Source organism: Heloderma suspectum, chromosome 1 (assembly GCF_057233095.1).
Source record: "Heloderma suspectum isolate Gila_16-S chromosome 1, 16-S_ref, whole genome shotgun sequence".
Lineage (NCBI taxonomy): Eukaryota > Metazoa > Chordata > Lepidosauria > Squamata > Helodermatidae > Heloderma > Heloderma suspectum.
The window spans coordinates 371,780,284-371,793,638 of record NC_139458.1 but is presented as its reverse complement, the minus strand read 5'-3'; the positions used below and the strand labels follow the sequence as shown (position 1 = coordinate 371,793,638).

Sequence of the window (13,355 nt, the reverse complement as noted above, 5' to 3'; positions counted from 1 at the left end):
GGAATAGCTGTAACTACGCACTAAAACCAGTTTCCCATTCGTGTCTGGGAACAATACTCAGAAGCTCTCCGGACGGAGGTTTTCGTTTCAGCCTTGCTCTGCCCGCATGCCATAGCGGGCGAGGCTCCCTGCTTATTCTCCGGCCCCTTCCTTCCCTCAGAAGTGTCCCTTCCGCGGTGCGTGCAGCCTTCTCACTTTCACCCCCCCCTCCTCCTCCTCCTGCCATCCCTCCCCGCAGCTTTCCCCCGCGTGCAGGCTGTCTGGGTCCTGCCCCTCTCCCTCGCTTTCACCTTAGCTCCCCCCACAGTCGTCTGTCGGTTGGTCAGCCAGCCTCGGCGGCTCCTGCCGGCCTCTCTCCCGCCCATTCATCCTCTTCACCTCCGTCTCCCTCCCCCCTCCCCTCGCTCGCTCTGTCTGGCAGCCCCCGCCCTTTCCCTCCCTGCTCTGTCTGGCAGCCCCCCGCTCCATTCCGCACATTGGCGCTTCTCGCGAGAACTGGGGGATGCCGATGCTGCCGCCGCCGCCGCCGCCGCCGCCTTGGAGGGGGAGACACTCGGGGGGAGCCAGTGACGTCGGGAGTTTTCCTGAAAGTCAATAACGAGCCTGGCGGAGGCGGCTGAAGAGGCGGCGGCGGCGGCGGGAGCCGAACCGAAAGCTGGGCCCCGGGCGGCACCGGGTAAATTGAGCCGGCACCAGCAGCCGCCGCCCTGACTCCGCGGATGCTGCGGCCGAGCTGCCCTGGCGGGCGCCTCCCTGAATAGCGGAGAGCCGCTGTCTATGTAGCCACCGCCCCTCCTGCGTCTCCTCAGAGTGCCGCCAGCCGGGGCCGGGACCTTCGCAAGAGCGCTGAGGCACACCGCGGCCGTGAAGGACCGAACCCGGCAGGGGGGACAAGGGAGGAGGGATCGTGGGGCCCCCCTGCCCGGAGCCGCCGCCGCCTTCCCGCCACTTCCAGACCAACGGCCAGCATCAACCGCCCTCGCCTTTGCTGCAGGTAAAGCGCGAGCGGGCGAGTGAGGAGTTGGGACCAGCCAGTCTGTGAGGAATAGGGGAGGGGGTTGGGAGCGCGCGCGGAAGGATGGGCAGCGGGGGATGCTGGCTGGGCGCTGGCTGCTCTTGGGGCACGTGAGGTGAAGGGAGGGCGGCAGGGAGGGTGGGCATGCCTCAGATCTGCGGCTTGGCAGATCTTCCCAATGCCCGGCACTCATCATCCCCCCCCCCGCAGCCTAGGCGGGGGGGGGGGATTTCTGGCCTAGTGATCCCTCCAGTGTCTTGCGCTGACAGAGGGAGGTGGCGGCGGCGGCGGCGGTTTCCCAGCTCCTCCCCCTCCTCAGTCATCACATACGGCAACCGAGGCTTAAAATATAACTCCTCTAATGTGTGAGTGTGCGCGCGCGTGTGTGTTTGGCGGGGCCTGTCAGGCTCCTGTAGAGACAGGGAGGTTATGTAACATTAAAGACAGCGGGGGTGGGGGAGGGAAGAGAAGATGTGTGCTTGGCCACGAGGCATAACATACAACGCACGCGCGTGCACACACGCAGTTATTTATATGGAATGTAGCTTCTTTACATCTGAAATGATGTTTTGGAGGCTGGCGCAATAGGCGTCTTGTCTCTCCCAAGACACATCCAGCCACCACATCCCTCCCCCTTCCCAGCTCTATGGTCACCCTGCTTCCATCCTACACGTCCACATCGCCCCCCCCCCCCCGCGCCCTGTCTAATAGGCTTTTCATAGATTAGAGGTAAATGTATGGCAAATGGCATGAGTTAATAAGCAATAAATGTTTTACCATCTCGTTAAAACGTCTGTGTGCTAATAATAGAAATAGGAAAGGATAGTCTGCCTATTCTCTTTGTAGCAGTGCATTGCTGAAGTGATGCTGCTTCAAGTAAACAAACTAGCCTCTTTCTGTGCATCAATTTTGCTGAAACAGCCATAGTGGCTATTTTGTAGGTATTGAAACTGGCATACATGATTACTTTTCAGACGGTGTGACTTTCCCATCTCTTGCTTGTACTGACCGTGATTTGAAGAAATTGCATAGACTAATGCATAATATAATTGAGAAGAAGGCCATGCCTGGTAGTATGAAGTTGATGGGCCATTTCTAAACCAAACCCAAAGTACCATTTTAAATTTCATTCTGGTACCATGAATACGTAGATACAAGGGCATGTTGAATTCCTTTTTGCTGCTACCCAAACTATTTGGTACTTTTCAATGGAAGTTTAATTACAGGTGCTTTTAAACCCGTACATAATGATCTATCATAATGTTATCAGACTGAATCTGATGAAATATTATGAGGGATTTTTGTTGCCTATGTCTTAAGTCTTTTAAATGGGACTTTTATTATATTTCAGCATCAGAATCTTAACTCATGAAGTAGATAAACTATCTGAATATTAGGTAACTGAGTATCCTTAAGAGCTGGCAGAATTAAACCTGTATCATTTCTGCACGCAGAGCACTTTTTAACATAGTAAATTTGAGGACTAAATTTAATTTACAAACAATTTCTATTAGAAGTTGACATCATTTGCAACAATACTTCAGAGAACTTAGAGATATCTCTTCTGTGTGTATGTTTGCGAAACTTTGCTAATGGGACTGTAATTTTTTATTAAATAGTTCCCAAATAAATCTATTCTGTTCTTTTGCAGGTTTTTTCCCTTGTACAAAGTGTATTCTTGTATAATACAGTATAGAATAGTCATTAAGGAAAATATGCTTTCCAGAAAAAACACACACCTATATTTCTTTTCTTTAAGGGACCCCATTAAGAAGATTCTGTTAGTAGTTCCGTTTGTTTTCCTGTTTTAAATTGACCCCAATATCTTTAATTGGATTGGGCTGCTAATTATAATGTATGTATGTCTTGATTGGATGAGGCAAACATGGCTGTTCAAATGAAGAGTACATAGAATTACCTCCACTGTGTCAAAAGTTCTGTATATGTATATTTAATTAATAAACTCTGAAGAAGTTTTTGACCAGAGCTCTTTCTTTCTTTGTTTCCTGTGGCCAGTGTTTTAATGTTTGCTTTTACCATAATTTTGACTTTTACAAATTGTATGGAAAACTAATATTATAAAGTATGTAATGTTCTTTGCTGTTATCAAACTGTACAAAGACAGTTTGATTCTTTAATATATTTTTTCTGTTGACAATGAAGCAGATATGCAATCTGGTCTTATGCATGTTTACTTGGAAGAAAGTATCACTGAATTCAATAGGACTTACTCCCAAGAAAGTGTGCATAGAATTGGAGCCTAATGTATTGGTTAATTTGATATTAATGTAAAATTAATACTTTATTTTTTTAAAAAAGCTAGCAACTCATTCCTAGTCACGTTTGCTCAGGAGTAAATCTCACTGAGCTCACAGAGATTTATTCTCACATAGTTGTGTATATGATTACAGATGTAACATGTGGCTACATTGTTTTCTGTAGTGAAAACCATAGCTGCATGCAAATGGGGATGTAAACTTTTGAAAGCTTTTTTTACAACCAGTGTCAATACATCCCTTAAATTTTGAGCAGAATTATACTTTGTTATACTTTGTTATACTTTGTTGGGTTGTTTAATCTATAACAACCACATCATCAACTGATGGGTTATACTTTTTTTCTTTTGAAGTAAACAAGCTGTGATAATAGTCTGCATTTTTAGGCAACAATCCTGAATTTGTTACTGTGAAGTTCATCTCCCATTGAAATAAGTGTAATTAGGAGTGAGCTGTAGTCCTAAAAACACTTACTGCAGGAATAAGTTCCTTAGACTGCAATCTTATGCACACTTTCCCAGAATTAAGCCCTACAGGACACAGTGGGGCTTACTTATGAGTGAACATGCATAGGACTGTATTGCCTTAAACTAAAAAGTCTTATAAGTAAAGATACTTTTGTGAGATGAGGATCTAAATAGATCTTAATAACTCAGACAGGAAAGTAGGAAGTCATATTAGAATACATGTTAGATTTTTTAAAAGATTGGTCTGCTAGAAGGTTATTGTTTTGTCATATCAAATTTAGAGACTCTTGTTATGTCTTGGAAACATCTGCTTTTATTGTGGTTGTTTTACATGAAAGACTGCTATCATGTCTTTTGCCTTATATGAAAACCTAAACTTCTTGGATTTTCTAAGACTTTGACGTGCTCTAAAACCATTATATTTCACCATATACAGAACTTATTAGAACTTTCTAACAAGTATGTTCTGTGCATACTTACTTTGAGAGAAGCCATACTGCGTTCATTAAGACTTACTGCGTATCTCTTCATTAGCCTAAATCCACTGTACCATTAGCAGAAGAAATTGCTGCGCTAGTGGAGCTCCACTACCCTTTTCTGTTGCGCAAGTGCTAGTGCTCCACTTTGTAAATCTAAGATATACAAGTGCTTGCACAACCAATTGCGCAAGTGGAACTTTAGTTGGATTCTCTTGTGCATAGTTTGGAACTTGGTTTCCACTATTAGACTGTCATTTGTGCTAGTGGAATTAAACCATTGGATACAACTTGTTGTTATGTACAGTTAACAGAATGGAGAAAGTACAGCTATGAATTTGAAACTTAAAAAAAACATTTTGCATACTTTTCTAGTGGTATTATTGACGTAGAAGTGGGGGAGAGAAAGTTTCCATTGGCAAGAGACTAGAGTATATGTTCACATGAATAGTTATTTTAGTTGAGCAAATTCTGAACATGTTTTAATTTATATTTTGGAGTTAAAATGAGGAATGAAATCTTTTTTAAAAAGAAAACTATACCCCTTTTCCTTGAACATTTTTAGCTAATGTTTCAGAACAGCATTCTTTTTTTCCTATTCCAGGGCTCTTCAATGCATGACAAAGAAAGAAATGCAGGTGAATTTACTTGCCTTAACATTATTGTCCTTATAGGTTAGTGTGGGAGAATTTTCTTTGTGTTCATGAACAGCATATCAGTTCTGTAGAAATCAGATATATCTTCCTGAAAAATTCTTCCAGGAGGAACACTGTTTGCATTTGTTCATATGGCATATGAACACATCTTGGATTATGAGAAACTGAGTATTAATGACATCCTGATTGTTTTTTGTGTTGTGCTTCAAAATCCAGTAAAAATTCTTAGGAGTCTGCCTGATGGAGATTTCAGAAAGCTCCTCTCCCTCAAGCAGATCCCTGAGTATGGTGCTTTTGGAGCTGGGTATTGATGTTCACTTACTGCCTCAATATAAGAGCTTGTTAAAGGTACCCTGGACACTGCTATTGTGCTTGTTAGTCACATGTATAAAATTACTTGTGTATCCTGATCCTGAAATAAGTAGATGCTTTAGGAAGAGATCAAGCTCAACTGTCATTAATAATATATATGTTTTGGTCTTTCCACTGGCTTCACAAGATACTGTTTCAGGCTGTACAGAAAGTGTCATCTTAAAGGTACTAGTCTTAAAATAAATACTAACATTTTATGATAGTATTATCTGAATTTTGAAAGATGCCAAATTCTCATAATTCTGGTTTTCTCAAAAGAGAAAGAAAGCATGTTTTATCCCTCATGGTTATAGAGAAATTCATATTTGCAGTCTTGTAAACAATTAAACACTGAAAGACATATACAAAAAGATGTTGAAGTGGATAAACATATTGGCTTTGAACTTCAGTTGCTCCTCCATTTATGTAAGGGGGGTGATTTCTGCCAGTTCTCCCCTAAATGTGTAGCCCATTGCTCCATAATTCATACCATTCCAAAGGGTCATCCAGCTCCCAGGGGCAGATTTTTAGTGGGTGCAGAAGGCTGAAGAGGGAAGGGGGAGGCAGGAAAGCTCTGTTCTGTGAACATACACCCTGTTCTGTTCCCAGAAGGAAAGTTAGGATTCAAGACGATATCTTTTTATATAAATTGTGAGTAGGACACTTTCAGGCAAGTAAGCACTGTTCGGCTCACATTTAATTTTCTGAGAAGTCTCTGAGGTACTCATTGATCTCTAAGACTTTTGTGGATATCATAGTGTTCTATTCTATTTTTTATTTTGTATTTGGAAGCTGAAGTGCTTTATATTTTTCCATGTCCTGAGAGTCAATACTTCTGTCAGATTTAGACAGATGTAGAAGAACTAGTCTGTGCAGCAAGAGGCAGAACTGAAATAATGCTGTTGGATCATGGAAATTGTTATGAGGTAGTTCCTTTTAAAATTTGGTTGCAAGATATGGGATGTAACACTTGTTGACCATGTTGATTGCCTGATTAGTCATACAGAAATAGTGGTCAAAATTGCTTTTATAACACATTTACAGAAGTTGTAGAGGCATAAATAGCTGTCTCGTTTGTCTCTTGTTATTCTATTATGGGTAATGCTGTATTCTAGCCAGTAGGAGGCAGATTTTATTCTTTTGTTGAGTTTGTATGATTGGGGGAGGGGGGTTTAACTGGAAAGAATGCTATTTGTCCTGCAAAACTACATGATCTGTACTTTAATTTAATAACTCATTAATCTTTCTGTGATCATAGTAAGTGTCCTAAAGAATATATAAATCTGGTTTGGCCTTGGAAATAGTTATATAGATTACTATTTTGCTTGCATACAAGTTTTTTGTGCTTTTATATATCATTTCAAAAAGTCTGAATAAAATTGGTATATCAACTTTTGGAAATAAAGCCAGAAATTTTGAAGGTGGGCAAAACTTTTAGAGCTCTCTCCATAAAAAAATAGTAGGTTGCTCACTGAAATTAGACTTTGCCAATGACATAAACATTCTTTATTTATTGCAGAGTTGTTATTAAATTTTTCTTGTAGCTGAACACTACAATTCTGGGAACTTCATGTTCAGTTAATCCTAACATTAACAGCCAGTTACATTACTATTAACGATATCCTATAGACGTCTATTAGTGTGTGTGTGTAAAAAAAAAAAAAAGTAGTAGGAAGCTTGTCTTATTCTCAGCATGGGGACATTTTGGCCCCAACACATTTTTAAACTTCTGAATATATTTGATGTTGTATGTACTGTGGGAACCATTCATTTTTAAACACTTTTTATTTATGTATTACCATTATTGTCAGCCATCAGAGATGGTCAAGGAACAGTTGTCCCAATATACATATATGGAACCCATCATTTTAAATTCAAACAATAGACACACATTTTCTAAACCCTATGGGCAAACATCATATGAATCACAAGTTGCAGTAACTGGCATCCTCTCATCTTGGAGGGTATCATCTCTTCCGCACTGGAAATCCAAGAGCTTGAAAATTTTAATATCACTAATACAGGTAATGGTGATACCATCATGAAGACATAGAAAACTGAAAACGTTATTTGGGTCTCTGATTAAGGGTGCAATGGTATGCATGTTTAGAGAAAAATAAATCCTACAACTCCCAGCATCCCCCAGACAGCATGGCTGGCTGGCAGTTGTAGGTCTTACTTCAGTCTAACCATGCATAGGCTTATACCCTAAAATGCCTAGAATCTTTGAGCATTTATTTATTTATTTATTTACTTACTTGCTTACTGACTGAGCTCCATCTTTAGCACTACAAAAACCATGTTTGATAAGTCCCTACTCCTATCATTTGCTGATCAGAGATAACAGATTTCCCAGTCTGGGGTGGGGCTTTAGGAGAGAGTTTGGGGGCTAGAGGAAAAGCTGGTTGGCCATATCTCCTTCACCCATGGGCTGTATCTGCCTCATCGTGGGCTGGAGGTTCCCTATCCCTGCTATAAATTGACAGAATGTGCATCTCTAAATGTGACAGAACAGGGCATTGGAAGATAATCTAGTAGCAAGCCAGTTTCTTGTAACTATTCTCTGAGTCGAAATATGAATGGAATCACTACCCTAATGAGTGCTTACAGAGATAAATAACAGTACTTGCAGAGATAATCAAAAGATGCCATGTTACATATATAAGGGAGGAGGAGAAATCATGGCTTTTGCAGGAAGCTATTAAGGGTGTGCTTCCACATTTTTGTTTTGTCATGGTGACTGGGCTGCCACATTCTTGGAGCTGCAGAGGGAGGTAAAGATTGTCCTGGCAGTTGTGCAGCGATCCCCACCCCCTCCATTTCCATGTTTGGTTGGGAGGTTGAGGGCTGTTTGTCTGCTGCATTGCCAAAGAATGTGGCTGTTTAGGGCCAAACACTTCATTCTTGTTCTGGACAGAAATACCTGGAGTACTATGACTGAACAGACATCAAATCAGCCAGGGAAGGGGCAAGGACCTGGCAGCCACAATTTTGGCATGGCTGCTAAGGCCAGTCAGAAAATGTGGATCTCTGATTAATATATTCAATAACTGTAACCAGTCAGCCATACTTTGGGAAAGATGATCTCTCCCTGATCACCCACTAGTTTGATTTGGGAAATCTTTCAGTCTTGCTGGATGGAAAGTGATGATGATGAGCAGAACTATTGTCAGGGGGTGACTTGCTGAGGGAACTTCCTTGCTTGACAGGTTGCAGTTGATGACTTTCTAGCGCTTCAAGAAATACGAATCCATGCCATTACTATGAGGGGCAGTAGGATTCTCATCTCATGCCGCTAGGTAGTAATATTGTTCTGCTGGCAAAGGCAGCAAAAATTCATATGCTAAGCACATTTGGAACATTACATTTTCTCTAATAAAGCTTACATTTTGTAAGCTTTAAGAGTTTCTATTAAACAACAAAAGTTACATGGCCGCTGAATGCTCCTTGACCTTTAAGGAATTCTCTTTAAAAAAAAAAACATCCTACAGCCTCTCTGTCGCCTGCCTCGCCCACAACAAAGTAGGTCAGCTAGACAAGCCAAGAGGCTCATATTAACTGAAAATGTAAAGAAAAGGAGGAACAGGAGGCATTTTCATCTCCACCCACCTCCCATCCTGTCTGGCTCCTGTCGGCAGAGTGTGGAATAGAGAAGGGTCTCTGATCTTGGAGCCCTGTGTCTATTGAGAGGCAACCCCTTCAGATTGTGCTCTTAGAAACCTGTTTTAGAGTTTCTGAGTTAGAAATATGATTTGGATATAGATAAATATAAGATGAATTAAGGAGTAGTGAGATTTAAAGATTAGATATGGTAAAAATAAATGTATGTATTAATATTAATAGTTATATAGTATTAATAGTTATACAGTCTGAAAGTATTTTTAAAGCCTTGATACATTAATTAATATGTAGAAGCACTAGTCACATTACTATTTGTATATCTTGGAATATTTACCAATCTTGTAAAATGGTACTGGCTTTATAAATAATACTAACAACAACAACGAAAACCTTTTGATTGATTTAAAGTGTGTCCCTAATTAATCGAGCAACAGCTGTTTTAAAAGAGAGATAATTATTTTGAATGCAAATATTACAAAATCTATGGATGGCAAATACCACCTTAGAAGAGGCATTGCCCCTTCTCCTTCATGCCAAGGGGAATGCCACTTCTAAGAAGTTGCCTACTTTGATATGTGTAGACATCATCTACAAAGAATGTATTTTTTCCTTCAAAGCTATTGCATATTCATATGCAAATATATGCAGATTTTCTTAATCATATGCCGTTTAATTAACTCGATTTTTTAACATTAGGCAACAGCCATGATTCTCACACACAGATCACTCCTTGGGATCTGCACCAAACAACAGTTCAGGGTGTTATTTTGGGATCGAGAAACTATGCTACTCAGAGCCTTTGGGACTGTGTGAGATATAAATCAGTCCATCAAATAAATACCACAACAGCCATAATGTAATGCATCATGCTATTTTAAGTATTTATATAATGATACTTACATGTCACTTTTCCATATTAACCAGTGATGTGGATGGAAATTTCCTGCCCATACTCTACTCTGTATCCCCCCAAAATCTTCTCATGAGGGCAGAGCGACCCTCTCTATAGGTATGGGGTATAGTGATGTGGGGTAGAAAATTCTCTGGAAAATTTTCTAGTGCTTTATTTTTCCATGGATTTTTTTTCCATTTCATAAATTCATTAATAAAAATGAATGTATGCCAATTGCAAATACATTATTAGGCAAGCTTGGCAGTCTCAAAATTGTAATTAATGTTTTCCAGCTGATTATCCTTAGCAAATACATAAGAGAATATATATATGTAACTGAAATACATATATGTCCCAGAGTGAAATGGAACTAAAAATAGTGACAGCAAAACTGAAGGTGCCCCAGCATCCTTAGTGGAAGGGATTTGAACTCTGTGGAAAAAAATGTGTGATTGTCAGCATATCACACACATTACTTTGGGTTGCTAAAATTAATTAGTGTGTCAACCGTTTTCAGTACCTTTGGGTTTTTTTCCTTACATGTAAACAATGTAAAATGTAAAACAATGTAAAAAATGCCAATATCTTTATATTTTTACAGGTTTTCTACTAAAAATTTCTACATAATAAAACATTTCAATCACATTAGGGGTGCTTTAATATTTTTCCTCAGATATTTCATGACAAATATTTGTATTATATTGGGGCAAAATATTAACACGGAGTATTTTTTTTTTAGCTCTGTTTATTAAATATGAGTAAAATCAACATGCTAAATTAGATCACTCTAGGCCACGGGTGGGCAATTTGTGGCCCTCCAGATGTTTTGGCCTATGGCTTCCAACAGCTCTAGTCAGCTTAGCCAGTGGTGAGGAATGATGTGAGTTGTAAGCCAAAACTTTTGAAGGGTCACAAGTTGCCCACCCCTGGTCTAGGGCATCAGAATATTTTCCACTGCAAACTGAAAATTTTTCCTATGCAAATGACCCTATGCAAATTAACGTAATTAGCACTGGAATTTTTTCTTGAAAACCCATTGAAAAGTCATTTCAAAAGCAGTTCACAAACTAAAAAATAAAGCATTCATAAAATAATGCATATACTAAACTAAATCACAATCCCATATTACAGATGTATAAGTACAGAATTAAACACACAGGAAATGACTGATCTTTACACAATTAACCAAACTTGGTTTAACTGAAGTGCGGAAGATTACATCTTTTTAAAAAAGCATTAATTAAAGCTGAGAATAAGTATATATACGACAGGAGCAAGTATACTCAAGGCACATTTAGAGCAAACACATTTTGTTGAAAATTGATGACAGTGTAAAACAAGTTTGTAAGTAGCAACTTAGCTTTGTCAAGGAAGCTTTATAAAATTGTGTGTGCATATGTGTGTGTTTTTCTTTTAGACTACACATGACTACCACGTGGCTAGTAACTTTTGGGGACTTACTGGAAATACTGGTTTTTTTCATACAGGAATTTGTACACCACGTTTCCCCTCCAAGAAAGAAGTTGCTCAGAATGGTTTACCCAATATAAAAAACATAAAACGATAATCTGTCATTAAAACACATTTACAGCAAGCTAAAGGCAGTAGCAAAGAGAAAGAATGCAAAGAGCTGGAACTAACAATCAGTAAATTAAATTAATTATTTAATTAAATTAATTATTTGAATTAAATAATTTAAAAGTAAATTAACATTGAGTAACTCATTATTTCCTCATTTGGTGGCTGTTAATATTGCTGCTGTAAATAAATTCCAAGCTGACAGTACCTCTTCCACAGATCCTAATAATCTAACAATTGGGTCTAAAGGTATCTCATAACTTAACATAAATTGAATTGTGCTCCCCCCCGCCCCCCACCAATTGTACTATTCTAGGACAACTCTACCATAAAATTTCCATTTCCTTCTTGATAGTGCCGACGCTGATTTGTTCCTTGTCTGTTGAGTTGTTCCTTGCTCGTTTTCAGTCATTGTTTCCAAAGAATTCATAAATTAGTTACCCTTTAATCATCTATAATTAATAATGAATTATAAATTCTAGATGACAATTGTTTTTATTGGATTCCTTCAAAATTAATGCCCTATTTCTTTCTTTAATTTATTTTTAGAATATTTTGGATTGCCCCTCTACTCAATGAGTGTTCAAGGTGATGTACAATAAAAATACAAAGATTAAAATATGAAAACATATTTAAAACTGTGGAATAAAAACAGAGCAGCATCAACTGTTAAAAGCTTGTGGGAACAATTTTGTCTTCACTAGCCATCTAAAGGATATTGAGGAAGATGCTAGCCTAACCTCCCTGGGGAGGGAGTTCCACAACTTGGGTGCTACTACGCCAAAGGCCCTGTTATAAGTCTAAACTCATTGAAATCAGTCATGTCAAACTGTTTCCCATACTTTCAATAACTAGCTTTTAACAGTGGGTACCTTGTTATTTCTTTATCTGGTGGTTATTAATATTTTTTCTGCTGTAAATAAATTCCAAGCTAACTCCTGATGTTTATATAACGACACTACCTCTTTCACATATCCTAATAATACAACAATTGGGTCTAAAGGTATCTCATAAACAAACATAAATTTAACTGTGCTTACTCCCCACCCACAATTGTAGCATCATAGGACAACTCTACCATAAGCCATGACTAACTTAAGCCCCACTGATTTACGTGGGTCTACTTTTAAGTATGACTATATCTGAATCCAACTCATAGTATGTGTTTGTTTGTTTGATTTCTTAATTGCCCATCTGGCTGGTCATCCAGCCACTCTGGGCAATGTACAATAATACAAACAGTTTAAAAACAATAAAATTACACATTAAAACATAATTTTCTAAAAATTCCCTAGCCCACCCCAAATGCCTGCCTGAACAACCAGGTTTTCAACGCGTGGCGGAAGCTCATTAAAGAGGGGGCATGGCGGAGTTCCTTAGGGAGGGAGATCCACAGAGTGGGGGCCCACACAGAGAAGGCCCTCTCCCTTGTCCTCACCAGCCTAGCTATCCTGGCTGATGGGAAAGAGAGAAGGGCATCCAAGACTGATCTTGTTGAGCGGCCTGTCTGGTGTTGCTGGAGGCGCTCCTAGAGAAGCTGGGCCGGAACCTATAGGATGTTAAAGGTCAAAACCAACACCTTGATTTTGGCCCGGAAAACAACTGGTAACCAGTGCAACTCCTTCAGCACTAGAGTGGTGTGATCATGCCAGCGGCTGCCTTTAATCAGGCAAGCCGCCGCGTTCTGTACCCGCTGCAGCTTCCGAACCGTCTTCAAGGGTAACCCCATGTAGAGTGCATTACAGTAGTCTAAACGAAAGGAGACCAGGGCATGTACTACCGATGGGAGCAGATGGTCGGGAAGGAAGGGGCACAGCCGCCGTATCAGATGGAGTTGGTACAGTGCTCTCTGGCTCACAGCTGACACCTGAGCCTCCATGGACAGCTGGGAGTCTAAAATGACCCCCAGGCTGCGGACCTGGTCTTTCAAGGGTAGCTGTACCCCATTCAACACTGGGTCAACATCCCCCAACCTCCTTTTGTCTCCCACCAGAAGTACCTCAGTCTTGTTAGGGTTCAGCTT

General features: G+C 40.1%; 1 protein-coding gene across 1 annotated transcript in view; it reads left to right on the top strand.

Annotated features, from left to right (window-relative positions):
- Positions 1–534: 534 nt before the first annotated feature.
- AKT3 (AKT serine/threonine kinase 3) overlaps positions 535–13,355 on the top strand; it is a 232,442-nt gene continuing 219,621 nt past the window's right edge. The window contains exons 1-2 of the mRNA XM_084828246.1: positions 535–666; positions 821–994. The gene's annotated coding sequence lies outside the window, so the exon portion shown is untranslated. The remainder of the gene's footprint in view (positions 667–820; positions 995–13,355) is intronic.